Below are 17,847 nucleotides of genomic sequence, written 5' to 3'. Positions count from 1 at the left end.
CAGAAAAATCCCTAAATATGTATTTAAAAGGCAATAAAAGTTTTACAAGTCCCCCTGTGCTTGTATAATCTGGCTCAACCGCTTCCACTGCCCTCCTGTCATAGCAGCAGACACAATGGGTTTCACTTTGCTTCCCCAGGGCAGAGGGCTGGAAGGGGCATGGCCACCACCCGCTTCTCAGTAGGTGCTGTCTTGGCTGGTGCAGGCTTGGGGGGCCACTGGTCAGCCCTTTGGGGTTCATGGTATATGAGGAAGGGGCAATAGGAGGTCTTCTGTGGAAGATAAGTGCAATAGTGGGGTGAAGGCTGCAAAGTTTATAGTAAACAGATACCAAAGTTGCTGGAGAAAGAAGTAATGGGACCTGCTCTCCTGCTCTTGTCTCTTATCTTATGGAGAGAGAGGCTGGGAGCCAGCAAAATGAAAAGCAGGCATTTTAACTCCATTCCTTCATTAAACAAGGCATGCTATACTTCTCTCTTTCTTTATTCTTGCTTTTCAGTCTGCTTTCTCAGACTTCAGAGTGATCTTCTCAACCTTTGCAGGAGTGGAGCTCTTTAAGGTTTTTCTCCTCAGTCTTTAGCTGGCTATGAATTTAGTCCCAGATCCATGAAACTTCCCATGTTCATAAGGTAACTTGTGATTTGGGGAATTCTTGGGTCTTGCTTATAAGGAAGCAAATATTTCCATGCTTTTCCCTTGGTCATACTTGACCACCTCATACCTTCTTCCCTTCTAGTCTTTCCCTTCAGCATCTCCCTTCAAATCTGCCATTTTTCTGCTTTCCTCTCTGTGTTATTCCTGAACAAGGCTCACACAGGGACACAGGCAACAAGGAGACCACTGAAAAGAGTGGGATTTGAGGTTCAACAAAACCAGGCAGTTAACAGTGACCATATATATATATATGAGAGGATAAAGGTGGCAAATCTTTTTATACGACTAAATTAGCAAAAGACATATAGGCTACCCTTTATGGTAACCCCATGCTAAATTCTGCTCTTGGTGGCACACATTTTATCAGTTTTCTATCCCCATTTTGCTGCTGTGCTGTGCTATTCTGCCTGGCATGGCACTGCCCTGTACAAAGCCTACATCCCTCTCCGCCGTGGCAAACAAATCCCGAGTAAGGAGAGATGAAACTACCACAAGGGAAGGAAGTTATGGTAACACAAGTTACTGTATTTGTTCCTATTTTCCAAGGCTTTCCTACTTTGTCTATATTTTATTCAATCACTAATCCAAGCAGAAATTATAAATATAAAGTTGGTAAAACTGTTCCTTTTAGACAACTGCCTAAAGGCCTTATCCAAGCCCACTGAAATCTATGGAAATATTTCCATTAACTTCACAGGACTTTGGGATAGTTTCCAAATATGTATTCATATAGGAGACAACCGCTCTTTCAGGTACCTAATACAAATTTCACAATCTTCCCTTAGGGCTTTTCAAACCAAAACAATGAAAGAGAATAAAAAAGTTTAAGTGAGATTAAGGTTAGATGCGCTGCACTTTCAGCATCACTCTATAATTCAAAGGTTGCTATCTACGCTCTGGGCACAGTATGGGACATTTCCCTTCTTTTATGTAATGGGAGAGAGGCATGAAGGATTGATTTAGCATCAGTTTTAACTCTGAATTTCTTGCTCTTTTTGTTTGCTCTCCAATCTTCACCTTGTTTATTGATACATGTTTATAAAGGATATACATGTGTATAGGGTTTATGTAGTATGTAGAGTATGGTGGAAGATCACGTTGCGCTTTTCATCTCTCGACCTGTCAGTGAATGAAATACAAATTAAAATACATTGGCATTCTCTTCAAAGGAAAAGGCTGGTTTTCTCCATAGATCTTCATTACATCACATTGGATTATATTGTTCTATACAATTAGAGAGTGCCAACAACACTTCCTACGAACGAGCCCTGGCTCATTTCATTCCCTGGGGCCAGCAATGTTTAATAAGTCCAAAGCACACGGTTTAACCAGTACCCTCCAGCTTGTGCACTGTAGTATTGCCAATAATTTATAAAAAAGGGGTAGGAGAATGTGTGTGCAGGGTGCGTGTGTGTGTTGTGTATGCCACAGCAGGAGCATGTTCCACATAGACTGAGGTCGTCCAGCACAATACACTGGGGCTGCACTTAATTCAGTGTCTCTCTGAAGCAGAACCAGGCTTAAACCCTAATTAAACCCAGGGCATGAGTCCCTGAAGGGCAGTGATAGAAGGGTCTGTGTACTAATCCAGCCCGTGCTGACTAACAGCAGCACTGCACAATCACTGCCGTATGAATATATTCTTCTGGCAGCTGCATGCAAACGGCACTCTTTGCGATTCTGATGACTTTTCATTTTTATGACACTGTGTTTTAGCTTCAGGTGCGAGTGTGAGACTCCCAGTTAAGTGGCTGTTCTGATTATTTTAAGTAGTCACTAATCAAAATGCTGAGCGGGGGGGGCTGGGGGAGAAGGGGGAAAGGGATGGAGGTAAGAGATGTAAAGGAATGTATGAGGGTTAGAAAGGGAGGGAGGAGGGCTTTGCATCTGATTTTCCTAAGCAGGGCAATTTCTTTAGTGAGGAAGGTGAGCCTGTCACTACTTGGCCCCTGTCTGTTGCAAGTACTTTAACTTCTCAGCAACCCAAATGATGGTTATAGGGAAGGGGAAATGACTGGAAGGTTTCTAGCAGCAACAGCAGACGTAACAACAGAGGAATACATTGTGAAAAATCAGTTTTAATAAAGCCCCAGCACTGACCTCAGAAACATAAGTATTTATATTATTGGCTTCTGTATGAGGTTATTTGTTAAAAAAAAAAAAAAAAAGAAAAGAAAGAAAAGAGTCTTTCTGTTCTTGTCTTGAGACCTGAGGAAAAAATAACTAAAATTAGAGAAACTAGAGATATAAACGCAGTGAGTAGAATAAAGCAAAATACCTCTGGGGTGTTCATCTGCCATAGTAGTCATTTCATATCTCATCTGTTATATGAATGTGATAGCTCCTTCCCTTTTTGATAGGATCATTATGTAGACTCCACAGATTCAATTCCATTTACAAGTCAATGGTGTGAGATTTTATGACAATTCTTTTTACTGGGTTGATTCTGGATGATCTTCCTCTACTGAGAAACAAAAAAAAGGGAAAAAAAATAAGGAAAAGGAGATCGTGTCATTTTGGTGCTCGCACATGAGTGTTCTGGATGCACCAGGCATTATTTTGACAGATCTAATACAACTATTCTATTGCAAATATGCCCAGATGTTCTTAAGCCCCAGCATTAACGCTGCCAACATTTAGAAAGGTCTATGCTGAAAGAAGATTCATTGCTGTTGAGGCTGCATGGAGAAATCAGTTGCTCTCAGGAGCAAGGATAGCTGATTTCAACTGAATTTGTAAGCCATACCATGACATGGATGACCTATTTGTTATCAGACTCTCAGACATGCTCAGGGTGCCTCGTTCCCTTGTCCTTCCCTCAGCCCTTCATAAGGCCAGCTCTGTCCTGGAGCTGTGTAGAGCTCATGGAGTAGTGGCAGACATAGGTCTGAGCTCCACAGAGGAAGGAGTGCTCTTCTATGAGTTTTTGCTGTGCCTACAACCAGATCTTGGTCCTGCTGTAAGCTAGTAAATATGTGAGTGGAAAACCTATGTTATGGAAAGTGTGTTTATAGGTCCACGATGTCCATGTGCACATATTCTACCAGAGGAGTTTTAATTTTGCCTTTTCCTAACTGCAAACAGAAGTTTCTTAGAAGGTGTGTGTTATATGCCCTTGGGATAAAAATGAAACTCCATACCTTGTGCTATGTAAGAAAAAGAGCTGTACTGATGAGGGATTGTGACATTGAACATTGCCAATATAGACACATGCTCACAGTGAAATCCCCTCTGCTTAGGATGCCATTTTTCTGTTTATTGTCAAGCTCTGTTCTTTCACAAACAGGATCCACTGGAGTAATCTCCTTTCGATGCCAAGAGCAGCATTGGAAGGCAAGTATCAACATCTCAAACACAGGAGGAGCTGAAAAAGAAAATATTCTCTTTTGTGGGACAGTGACGAGTCAGGGGGAAAAAAAGCTCTCTTTATGTCCTTTCTAGCTATACAGATACCCTGCAGAAAGTGAAGAAGGAAAAGAGAATCAGTCTTCCGAATTTCCTGTTACAGCACTAGGGTGAAGTGAGACCCTATCAGTGAGACCGTCAAGTGAATTTTTGTTAGGATATGTCTTCGTGCTATGACAGATAGCTTCTATGGAAACGTTTTACTGTTTTGGTGCATGTTCTGAGCGTGTCTACTATATCTGTCTCCACGCAGAGCCCCCTGGAAAGAGCAAATGTTCATCCTCCCTCTCCCTCAGCCACCTCTCCTACAAGCAGAGGTCTGTCCACCAGCTTAGAGGTCAGAGCATGTGCTCATGGACTCTCACTCTGTCACAGGACGGACTCCGGTTCATATCCCCTCCCTGCACAGGAGGCTTGACTGGGGAGGGGGTATTCACCATCGAAAGAGAGGAAAAGGGCACTGAATAAACAAAGCAGGGGAAGAAAACAAAATCAGTGATTCTCTAACCCTTGGTTAAAGCATTTGGCCAGATAAAAGAAGACCTGGGTACTTGTCCCCACACTAATTAATCCTGACAGAGTAACTGGATAAACCATTTCCTACTGGTTCCTGGCTCAACATGTCAGCTTGTGACAAGCCACTGTGTCAGGCAGCAGACTTTTCTGATTTTGAAGGGGAGCCTAGATGCATAATTTAGAGTTTTGGATTCTGCCTTGCTCACAAGGTGCATAAAGGTGAGGCTGCACAATGCTCATCGTTAGTTGTTGGTGCATTTAACCCTATGCACCTCCACCTCAACCACAAAAATTTATGAAGATGCCAAAGATAGGAGACTCCAGTAACACCCCACAGACTTTTGACACATTTGGAGAGGGCCAAGACCCTTTACAATGTTTCCCTCAAACTACACTGCTTGCCACAGATCCTGCAGGACCCATTGCACGCCAAAACACTTCATGCCCTGATGAGATACAATAGCATAAAAGTGAACCTAGCAGCTGCTATTGATTAAGCCAAGTCATTACTTCCATGCGTATTCCCATGTGGATTTATCAGACATTTATGCCACATGCAATGTTGGTCCTGCTGGGTTCATGGCTGCCCAGGACACACATTTCACTTGAACTCCTTCCCAGCCCCAAATCTCAGCGGACCTCCAGTCAGGCAGAATTCACACACGCAGCCGTCCTTCGAGCTACAGGCAAAGGGGAGGATGACAGCGCTGTGATCAGCTCCCTCCTCCTCCGACAGATTTCTGGACTATTTGAACTAGCTTTCTCTTCCATGGCAAAAATCAGAAGGGATGAACTAGCCTATCATTTGTAATGCTCTTTGGTGAAGCAAAGTCACTTCATAAATCTAAGATATAAGTATGATAGATGAATTATTTACTAATAGGAAGCCCTCTTCCCCTCCAAATTAAAGTACATCAGAAAACTAGAAACTGCTTGAGAAAGAAAGGTACTACAAGAAACCCACCAGGCCAAAGACACCTTTGGGGACATATGTGAAGCAAATCTCACTGTGCTGCTTCTACTTAGAAGGCAAATATTTTGATTTGCTCTTTGATTAGTCATGGGCACAGTTCCGTCCTCTGGGAGGCTTTCTGTATTCCTGAAGCTGGTTGATGGGCTGTTTCCATCAGGGTAGGGAAAGCCCAGGCAGTTGGTGACTGATAAACACAACACCCATCTCCTGTGCTCATCTCAAGTCTCACTTTTCTGGTCTTAGCAAGTGCACTGAATTCAGTGCAACTGGGCCAAGGGAGGTGTTTCTATCTTTCATTTTAACATAGATTATGTGCTATAACATGACATTTTGTGTCATCAGCACTTTAGCTAAAATAATTATGTTTCACAGTGAGAGAGTTTTGTTTTACCTCAGTCAATTAATAACAAGCCATACTCAAATTTAATAAGTGTAATGAGAAACGCTTGTTTGATTTTTTTGAAATCACGTGCCAGGGTAAAAGATGGAGCAGGCTATTCTTTTTGACTGGTGCATGAGGTCAGTGGCAAGCCAATATCGCTCAAGGGTGGTGTCTGTCAGCTTAGTTTCCAGACTGTGCCTTAAATGTTTGAAAACGTTACAGAAACTCAAAAGCTACAGGAAATCATATTCTCAGCCAATGTGTTTATTGTCAATCGGGAAAAAAAGAGGTTTGGAATATGCATGTGTATATATGGATTCTCTCTTTCTTACACACTCTGTTTTTCATTAGATATCTCTATCGAATTTGATCCTTGACATCCTCGGGTACAAGGCACGTATCTACACTGCCCCAGCTTCAGGCCAGCAAAAGAAAAGATTCTTCGCTGTAGATATACACACCTCAGTTGTCTCTGAGGCTTCAAATCCTCTCTACCTTAGTAGAGATGAGACCAAACAGCCCAAGTAAGGTTTCTTGGTCACTGACTTGCCAGCGTATGGGGAAAAAAATGAGGCCACTGTTAAAGCTCTAGAAGGGTCATTATGTATTTTTCCAAAAGTCTCCGCTAGCTCAGCCCCCTGAAGTTACTGCAGGGGAGGTTATGACTTACTGATTTGCTGGCCCCTTCTGTGCATTTATGGAGCACAGCAGCTGCAGCCAGGGAATCAGCCCATGCAGTGACCGGTCCCAGTCTCCTCCTTCGAGGGGTCAAATGGTCACTGAATGCACGGCTGATGACAAATGCCCACGTGCAGCTGAGAGAGGAGTTCATGTCCAGAGAAGGAGGGGACACAGCCCTGTTCCCCTAAATTAGATTCAAAATTAAGTCATAAAAATATTACAGGTGTAATCCCTTGGTGTGGGAAACCACTTAAGTGTGTGCTCCAGTCTATCCTTATTTAGGAAAGGAGTTTAAACACTCTTAGTTAAGCAGGTGCTTACCTTCCTTTTTCCCCAATAGAGCGACTTTTCTGAATTAAAGCTTTTAAGTCGAAACTGTATGCTCACAGCATGTGCAGTTCTGCCTGCTTTTGTGAATGTTAGTTCCGTACTGCAAATAGGAACGCTGCTTTTCAATATGACTTTCAGTTTTCACTCACATAAACCACAGAAAATCTTATAGTATACTCTGTGCAGATTTAACATTGAAAAGCTATTTTCAAACTGTACATAGGAAGACACTTAGGTGGATAATTTGAAAGAAACAATCTTTTTAATGCATTTTTCTCGCTTTTCTGTTCTTGAAGTCCCAAGGAGCCATTCACGATTTCCTCAAAATGGACTCACTATACAAAACTACTGGCTAAATGATTTCTTCAAGTAACAATTGGTCTGTAACTCATGCATGAGTGATTGGCATTAAAAATATGAGCTGTTTTGATTGGCCACTTCTCCCATAGGGTATTTCTGCCCTCTTGCTAAAGGAAGATATCTCTTAGACTTGGGTTCCTATTGCAGTCCTCTGTGTTTACATACTGTACACTTGGCTTTCCTAAAATATTCTAGTGATGTTTGGTTAAAATTCACTTGTTGAGAAGAAGAAAAAAGCCTCATTCTCTTGAATTTAAAGTGAGTGTATTTGGGCTATATAGCACTTCGGTTTTAGCCATTAAGCACTGTGTAATCTACGCCTATGCACCATGTGCCAATCTGCCCAGACTCCTGCAACGAGCAGAGTTTTTGAATGCACTGAAGAGTTATTAGTGTGCTTTTTTTATACAATTACAGTGCAGCTGTATATGTCTGTTCCTCTGAGCCAAGCATTTTATGTGCTAGAGGTTGGCATGTGTTGGAACGATACAAATAAAAAAAAATAAATACAGGAGAGTAATGTAGTTGGAAGCTGTGAATCTTGACGTTAAGGTGGGCTCACAATGAAGCATAGGTCTCTGAAGCTAGGTGGGACTGTGGCTGCTATGCTGCTGTTTTAGAGTTGAAAGATTATATTAAGAGAGAAAGAAAGAGAGGTTGGAAACAGAATTTAGAAAGATAATTAATGTTTTGCTTAAAGTGCAAAATAAGAACTTCACGATGAAGCACCCACTAGGACAGCTACCATGCAGCCAAGGCAGAACTTGAATCCTTTTGCAAACTCAGTTTTACATCCAGTCTGTCTCTTGAAGTGTACAGAAGAGAGGAGGAAAATTGCAGTAGTCAGACAAAGAAAGAAAAAAAAAGGGTGTAAAATACAACTTGGCACATAGTACAAAAATAATGCTTCTGTCCATGTGTATCACCAGATATAGTTTTTTTTCTCTGTAATATTTCTGTGAGGTTGGGTGAGAAAGTTTAAGGCTTTAATCTTGCCATCAACTACCTGTGAGCCCAACCAGCTGCCTGCCTACAAGATACTTAGACTTAATTAACCCATGTCACGGCCCTTGCTATGCCATTTTTATGCATCAGAAATGTTTGCTTTTGCGGTGGCACTGCCTGATAGTGCTGGTTGGAAAGAAGCTTGCAGAACCCTTTTATCAACAGCATCTCTTTGGGCATGTTTTTTACTCCAGGGCTCTTTGCCAGCTTCTCTTGCTGCAAACTGTAGATGAACATGTCTCTCTCTGCCTGCCCACGGTTCCATTTCTTTTGCTAATTTCAAATGGACAAACAGGTATTTTAAAATGTTTTTCACCTGAAAAAGGACTTGACTCTCTTTTCAATCTGAGCTGGAGAGGAAAAAAAATCTACCGTGACAGATGTATACATGTGTATGTAGTATGCATGTATGCATGTGTATATATATCAGAAGAGAAAAAGTTAATTGTTTTTCAGCATTCCTGAAACTTAGTTTCTACATACACATTCAAAAATGCTTAAAACCACTACACAAACAGAAAAACGGTGAACCCAACCGCTGAAACCTCTGAACAGTAATGATGCATTCAGTGTAAGAACGTGGATGGGAAGGTGTAGGATCACGACAGGAAGGATGGTTGCTCTTAGAATAGAGATCTCCTTGCACAAGAGAAACAGCAAGTGAATTATTCTCTCCTTTTCTTCAAAACATTTTTGGTAGCAAGATAGATTTAGTCACAAAAATCCTAAAAAAATATATATAAGGGTCATGATGTGGGGAAGAGATTTTTTTTAAATTTCATTTGGGAATAGCCGAACTCGAAGGCAGTCTATCTGCCTCCCTGTCTGATGGCCCGTATTCTTCACTGCACTCCTGAGGCTGCACTCTCACAGCATATAATTCCTCCCCGGTCCAGTCCTGTGTGCAGCATGTGGACTGCTCTCCGAGGGGAGGGGGATCTGACTTGGCTGGCAGTCAGAGCAGCAGGAGCAATTGCAGATGCTGCTATTTACACTATTTTCACATTCTGAAGAACAAAGAGCAGGAGGCTGCCAACAAATCTTAGAGGCTAAGCCTTTGCCCTACGCGCGAAGCGCAGCCAATGAATGCCGGCAGAAACATGCAGTGCACCACTTTGTGAGATATCGCATGTCTCTTTTGGTGGAAATGCAGTCAAGATCACTCACTGAGAAAGCAAAGAAAGGAAAAAGGAGCTTCATTGCTCAGGAGTGTCAGCCTTCTTGGGGTGCAAGGCTGAATGAAATATTTCTATCTCAGGTGAATGAGCCATTCCAGGTCTCGAGGATGACTAACCCTTGAAATTCATGGTTGCGGTGGTAACTAGGATAGATGTTTGTCCATCGCTCTTTAATCTAAGATAGACATGAGCCCAAACACAGTTATTTGTAGGAAGAAACGCTATTTCTGTGCAAAAGCATTCTAGAGATTTGGGTTTCGTTGCTGTCTCTGGACAGGTTTTGCTTCCATGGTCTTCCCCTGTATGACCTCAGACAAGTCCATCAGGCTCAGGTTTTCAATGGGATAAAAGAGTTAAGCTCCATTCTCCCTTTGAAATTCAAGGATACTTAAGGTTTCTCTGAAAAGAGGTCCTCTGAAAAGCCTAAACTTGATCAGGTTGTATGCCTCGCCTCTGGTTTTTTTTTTCCTGGTCGTGTCTATTTGCCTTTCTTCTCTACTTCTGAGGCAAATTGAGAAATGTGGCTGACTGCATGCACAATGAGTAGGACTCTTAGCTCAGTTAGAGCCTCTAAGTGTAAGATATGTTAATAATAATAGTAATAATTGCTTTTACTTATGAAAGACATCTGTGTATCTGTAATACCTACACCTCACAACTTTCATCATTACAGCGTCAGAAAAGCCAGATGATGCCTTAAAATTGAGTTTATTAAAGAGAGTTTACTCCAGTGCTTTTTAATTATTATTACTTTTAGCCCTTCAAGGATATTCTTGTACATGGACAGACCTCCTTTAGCCACTTTAAATCCAAGCTTGAAATCAAAACCAGGTGTAAACATTGGAATTCAGGCAAGTTTTGGTAACGGGCTTTTGATTTGCTTCAATTTAGCATTAGAGGACCTTTGCAAAGAAGCGAGCTATGGAAGCAGCTAGGGATTCAGCATCATCTTCCTGCAAAGGAGGGGATGCACAGACTTGGAATAATTTCAGACCTAGCTTTAATAATTATTCTTTTACCAGTCCTCCCTTCTGCTTCCGTTAGTGAACCTGAAACTGTGGCATTTTAAAAAATATATAAAACAGTTTCAGGGAACTGGCAATTTGGAAGATCTCCCATCTTCAGTGTTTCTGTGTGCTAGCTGGAAGAAATTAGCAGAGAATAGTTTCAGTGTCAGATTCTCCTGAGTTAAAGGAGAATTCACAGTAATGTGAAAGAAAGCCAGTTTTAGAGGAATGGTATATCTTAGGACACAAGCACAATGGAGTTTTGAATTCCAGGGGTACACAAATATGCATTCCAGAGGCACCTAATTCAGATGAATAAACAGGCAGAGCATGTCTTCTCCATTATAGTACCTGCTTGACACTAGCTCAGACTTTACTAGCGAACATTTTCCCTGGGAACAGCCACAGGCTAATCCTGGATTTGTGTGCCCACAAGGAGTGAATATTGGCTATGCCTCTAGGGGACCCCTTTGGGTTTACTTTAATAAAAGGAAGAAATCTCAAGATTTGATGCAAAGAGCATATCCCAAATGGGCAGAAACATAGGCCTTTGGGCCTTGCACCTTGTGTAGTCTGTTCACTCTGTGCAAAATGAGTGTAAAGTACTCGCAGAGCCGCACACTGTCGTTTTACACCAGCTTTTTACAGGTGTTGCTGACAAGGTGCAAGGTACAAGATGACAGAGAATAGAGGCCTTTTTGCTGTTGCTCAGACTCTATTGATATTTAACTAGTTTTAGGACAATTATTTCCCAAGGGGAAAAAAAAAAGGAGAAAAAAGGAACCAAAACACCGCAAAGAAATTATAAGTTCTTACAAGCATAGTTTATATTCAAGTAGCACATACATCTGTGAATCTCAGAGTACTTTTAAAATGTGAATTAATTAAAGCACCACAATATCTGAGAAGAAGGTATTATCACAGATGTTAAAAAGGAGAGGAAAACACCTTGCAAAGAAGCTAAGTGGTTCAGTTCTGATGTCCTGCCACCTACTGCAGACAAAAAACAAGGCTTTTTGATCACTTAACATGTATCAAAAATCTGGGGTGAGCCTCAGTTAGGCTCTTATTCCCTAAATCCTGGACAAAACGGAGAGTTACTGTAGACGTACACACAACAGCACGCTCTCTCACACACATGCATACACACACACTCATTCCCTCGGGATGGTCTCAGGTGGGAGGGAGGTACTAAAGATTTTTAATTCCAGATGGCCACAAAGTGGTTTCACAAGCAATCAGGCAGATATTATGGTTGTTCTTGGCTATAAAGTCCTTCAGAAGAAGCAGAAAACCAAATCAAATAGGAGAGTGAAAAGGAAAAATTTGGAAAAACTTTATTTCCCAAGCCATCCCTGTCTGAAGGAAAGATTCCCTCTCCCAAAGCTCACTGGTCTGCCAGGAAATAAATTGTCTACAGGTCACATCTCCAGTTGCACAAGGTTAATAACACGTATTTTCCCCAAACACCTGAAGGAACCAAAGGCATACAGTAGCAGTAGGGCCATCTCTGCGCATCCACCCCAGTAACAAGCTGGAAAGATGGTACTGTGAGAATTAAAGGGCAGGCTGTGAGAAAGTGGGAGGAGGGGGTGAATGGTTTGTATAAATAAAGGTAGAGCAAACATCTCCTATTTGACAGTGCCATGACAGTACGTACACTCTCATCTATACACAGGTGCCTGTCGGAGCAGCTACTGTAACCATGTTGTAAAATATTCAATGACTCACTGTGAATAACTGTCTCATTTAGAAGAATAATCTGGTGACAAGACCAACATTGTTAAGTTGTGTCAACTTGTTAGGAAAGACATAAAACAAAAATACCACTAACATCCGAGGGCTAGAGGCAATGTCAGTAATTTTTGTAAGTGAGCGGCTGGAGGAAAGCGAGACTGGGCTCCAGCAGCTTAGCACAAGCTCGGTTTGCAGAGAGGAATGCAGTAAATGAGACCAACCATTTACAAATCAACACCACACTGATTTACTGGGGTGAACCCACTGTGGCAGAGATGCCCCTGCCTCGAAGATGAGCAGATATTTGTCCTTAAGTAAGAGATGCTGGGGACCCAGCTCTGCTATTTCTCCCTGCTCTCTTCTGACATTAGTGTCTCTGCTAAAGCAAAGAGCAGGCATGAACAGGCAGCTTCTCATCTGACCTCATTCCTCACTCTGCTGAGGATAGGACACCCACTTCCAATTTCAGCTGCTTAGCGAAATCCGTTGCACTGCGTGAGAGGAAGGAAAGGGGGGCCTCTTCCAGCTCTTCAGCCATCTTACAGCCTCGATGGGCACCTGCAGAGAGCAAAACATGGTGTTAGTATGGAGACTTCCCAGATTGGGAAAGTGACTCCAGAGCAACACGAAACATGATATAATGTAACATAATGTAACTAATATAATACAGACAATAAATGCAATTAATATAATATAATACAACATAACATAATGTAGTATAATATAACGTAATGTAACATAATGCGATTCTCACTCCCCTCCCAGTGAGAAATGAGGGTGCCTACATGACAGGGTGCACAGGCAGTGACCAGGCCAGTGGGAAGGTGAGGCAGCAAGCCTCAGTCCAACTGCCTGCCACCGCATCTGACTTGACTGCACTAATTGCTGTGGGTGGTTCGGACCTTGCCCCTGACAGCACTGGGACACATCTCTGCAATCTGCTGCTGCCTGCTGCTAGCTCATTTCTCTTTGTGCGGCTGATGCGCGGGCTCTTGGCACGCTGGCCGGCTCACACACCTCAGTAGCACCTTGTGATTAACAGGCAGAAGCACAAAGGCTCCTGGCACACTGGCCAGCTTGTACGGCCCACTAGCCTTTGCTCTCCTGTGGCATTGCGCAAAAGCTGCTGAGAGGCGCAAGCTGGCTGCCAGGTGAGACAAGAAGCAGAGCCAAAATGCCGTAGACCACAGGGAAAATAGGGAAAAAGGAGACAGGCCAGGAGTCGGGGAATTTATTGTCTGTGATAGCTCTTAAATACCAGAGCCTGAAGTAACCATAAAAAGAAAATCAAGAACACATATTAAGTGATTAGAATCACAGAATAATTAAGAGTCTTTAGAGGTCATCTAGTCCAGCTCTTTACTCAAAGCAATACCAACTTCAAAGCTAGGTCAGGTTGCCCAGGGCACTGTCTAGTCAAGTTCTGAATATCTCCATGGATGGAGATTTCACAGCCCTTGGGCGACCTGGGCCAGTGCTTGATCGTTCTCACCATGAAGAATTTCTACTGTGTATCTCATTGGAATTTCCATTGCTCCTACTTGAGCCCCTTGCCTTCGGCCCTTTCACTGGGAAAAGCATGGCTCCATCTCCCTTATAACCTTCTGGCAGGTAGCAAGAGTCACCAAATAGATTCACCCCTCAAGTAAGCGCCATTCTCTCAGCCTCTCCTTGTGTGACCTTACCAGTCTGATAGTTCTCTGCCAGACTTACTCCACGTTGTCTATGTCTTCTTTGTACCACAGAGCCCCAAAATTGGACACTACTTAAATGTGGTCTCACAAGGCTTGAACAACAGGGAATAATCCTGCTGGCTTGACCTTGACTTGCTGGCTACACTCTATTGCAGCTGACCTTCACTGACGCTGTTTCATACTGAACTTGTCCAACACTATTCCCAGATGTCTTTTTTAGTCTGGCTTGGCCAGTCACCCTCTGTCCTGTATCATTGTAGTTTTTAGACCTGGATGCAAGACTTTGCGTTTGCATTCGTTGAACTTCTCAGTGTTTCTGTCAGACCATTTCTGCAGCCTGTTGAGGTCCCTCTGACTGGCAGCCCTGCTCCCAGTTTGCTGGAAGCCTCCACATCCCACTCATCTACCCCTCTCAGTTTGGTGTCATCCAGAACCTTGATAAAGGTGCATCCCATCTCATCACTCAGGTTGTTAATGAAGATAATAAAGAGTACAGACCTCAGTGTCGGTCTCTGAAGAATGCCACCAGTAACCATCCACCACCTGGTCTTCAAAACACTGATCATTACTTTTCGAGACTAGGTGATTTTTCACTTGCCTTATAGTCTTTCTTGCAGTCTGTATCGCTCCACTTTGTCTACAGTGGCACTACAGAGACAGTGCCAACGACTATGTTAAAGTCAAGGTAGATGACACCTACCGCTTTCCCCTAATCTACCAAGCCAATTATCTCACTGTAAAAGATAATCAAGCTGGCCAGGCACAATCTGACTTTGGTAAATACCAACATGTTGTTCCACTGTTTTGTTCTTCATGTACTTGGCATGGGTGCTGAGAGACTTTGATTCATGATCTTCCTAGGGACTGCCATTAGTCTGACTGATTTGTGGTTTCCCAGACCTTTCTCCATGTCACTGATCTCCACAACTCTTTAAAAAAGACAGAGAGCACCCTCACAGAAACATTGGCCTGCTCTCTCAGCAGCACCAGATGCAGCCCAGTTGGGTCCCACGGTCTCGTACATGCCCAGTCTACAAAATCGGTTCTTAGTTGTATCTTCTGCTACGAGTAGTACCTCACTCTACTCAACACTGCTGCCAGCCACAGCTATTTGAGAGGTCTGAGAGAGGACCTTGACAATGAACTAAGGTAAAGAAGGTATCAAGCAACTGAGCCTTTCCCATGTCCGTCATCACTAGGTCCCCTGGATCCATCAGCAGCGAGCCCACACTTTTCTTCATCTTTCTGGTTGATCTGTTGTGGCCTGCTGTGCAGGAGAAAGCCCATGAGGGAACAAGGGACTGCATCACAGCTCCCACCAAGGTGACTGGCACCAGCCTGGCTGCTCCATACTGCTGATAAAGGGCAGCAGATGACAGACACCCTCACCTATCTGAGTGCGATAGGGGAGCCTTCCCAAGGGGTGTCAAGTGGAAAAGTTAAGAGCTTCTGCTGCATGTGACCAAATCGTTGCAGGAGACCCATTCGTGCTGGGAATACAGACAGAAATCTGTGCTCACCTTAGAAGACAATAAATGCCTTCTGGGAAAAGAACCAGCAATCAACCCATTGATCTAACCGAGACTCAAACAGCCATAATTCAGCAAACTATTAAGACACCTATCTAGTTGTCCACTTAATAGAACTACCCTGGAAAATACCCATTCACTGAAGTTGAATAAGAATGAGTGCATTATAACTTACATTACTGCCAGCCGACAGATGGAGCAAGCTAAGATAAAACCCGGACCATTATAATATAGTGATCTTTTTGCAATTTTTTTCTATCTGAAACCACACATAACTTTTGGAGATGTAAATTTGTAAAATGTCATGCTTTATGTATTACATTTTTGGCATCTACTTTAGTTTTTAAGAATGGATGTTGTCTAATTATGCAGTGCAGCTTTGGATGAGAAAATATACTAAGTATGCATTAAACAGACAACTTTAAATAATGGCACTTGTGCTAAGAAGTGTATTTTCTGGCAAGCAACTAATTTATAATGGTCATAGATATATGCATTAGTGTATGAAATGCTTGTCTTTATTTATTGATTTGAAGGGGCAGTATTATATTTTTGAATACGTCTTCTTTATTGGATCCTGTTTTAATCTGTAACAGACCTTGTTATATTTCATGTTGCAGGGTATTCCCACCACCTGAATGACAGACAATGAGAATAACCATACGGTAAATAAAACAACGATTAATATTGTGCATTTAAAAAGAGATAAGCATATAAAATGCCAAAGTTCAGCTCTGCCCTTTTCTTTTGACTTTTTACCATGACTCTTGGTTTGCTTTTAATGTGCATATCAGAGGTAAAGAGAATGATATTAAATGACCAAATTTACTGCGTTCTTAGTGCATAAACCACTACACTAGATCTTTCTAAGCCAATTTAATTTTTAGCTTTATTCTTGGCTTAATGCAATGTTTTAGTTCATTGCACTTTTTGGATGTGCAGAAGCAAAGATAATGTGTTACACTACATTCATTTAATGTTTCATCAGACTTTTTTGGTGAATCTACCTTTTGGTTATTTTAAAATGTTTCATCCTTATCACTTCAGTCATGAAATGTAGATTCATTAAATTACCGTACTGGGGTAGCTCAGTGCAAAAGCCTTGTTTAAAATACAGCACTGGTTTGTTCATCAAGACGCTGTTTAAAAAAATAAAAAAGCTGCCTTGTCACTCTCTCCCCTCTAACTCATTCCCAGCAATGAGTTTCCAGTAAGACAAACCATCTGATCTATTATCAAGTGTATTTATAAAGGCGGCCAATATATTATTCTTTGACAATTACAAATAAAATATGATTTCAAAAAGATTTAAACTTGAATGCACGGCAAGAAGTAACCTTTAGTTCATAATGGAAGCTTGCAAACACCCAACAGCTGCGTGGCAGAGTTCATGGCATCTCCAGAAAGGGTTAACAGCTGGTCTCTCTGGTGAGCCACCAGCCAGTCTTCTCTGAAAGAAAGAGATGGCATGTCACTGTCAGAGGAAGCGTGGCAGATTTTCCGACTTCTCTGCTGAGAAAATATAACATACCTGGTTAAAACGTGGTTTAACTGTGGTTAACGGGGTTTGAGGGAGCAGGGAGTCCCTTCTGTCAGTCCTCTATTTCATGTGACATATTACAAAGTGTAGGATAAGACATTTATAGCACGGGGCAGTTCAGTAGTTCACAATCACTAAAAACAAGTGCACCCAACTGTAAATGACAATTACAGGGTCCCCGTTTATCAGATATTAAATCGGCAGCATTGTAAATCAGGGGCTGTGTTTGGTGCTGAGGCTGGGAGAGGCCTCCAAGAGGGGAACCTCCATGTTTGACTTAATTGAGAGGAAAGGATTGGGAGAGGAAGGGCTTCTGTCAAATGCAAAGCTACCTGGCTGCATCCCAAACAGCAGAGTGCAGGTGGGCCGCCATCTCCAGTCACGCTTTTAAACAGCCTGTGGGCAGCCTTTTAAAAACAGGGGGAAAAAAAAAAAAAAAAAAGGAAGAGGAAAAAGACGGGGATGACACGAAAGTCTCTACCACAAAATGGCTCCTATCCAGAGTCAGAATTTCTCAGAAAAGATTGTTTTCGGCTCTAGTTTGGAGTCCATCAAGGGTTCTTCACATCAACGCCGCTTCTGCTAGGTCGAATCAGAAAATACAGACCTGGGCTATCTGTGCCGGTGGTTTCGGGAGCCCTCGGGCGAGGTCTCCGGGCAAAGAGTCTGGAGGGCGGCTGGAAGTCATGTTACTGCCGTGCTGACGCTCGCCACCCGCCCGGCACCCAAGGTGAAGCTGGTCCCCCTAAAATAAATAAATAACAAAGAAGCTATCTAGGGCAGTGTTCCCACCAGGTTTTTCTGCAAAGCAGTTTAACTGTAGTTAGCAAGTGCTTAGTGTAATCTAATAAAAGCC

This window comes from Tauraco erythrolophus, chromosome 3, assembly GCF_009769465.1.
Source record: "Tauraco erythrolophus isolate bTauEry1 chromosome 3, bTauEry1.pri, whole genome shotgun sequence".
Taxonomy (NCBI): Eukaryota; Metazoa; Chordata; class Aves; order Musophagiformes; family Musophagidae; genus Tauraco; species Tauraco erythrolophus.
Note: the sequence above shows the minus strand (reverse complement) of the source record.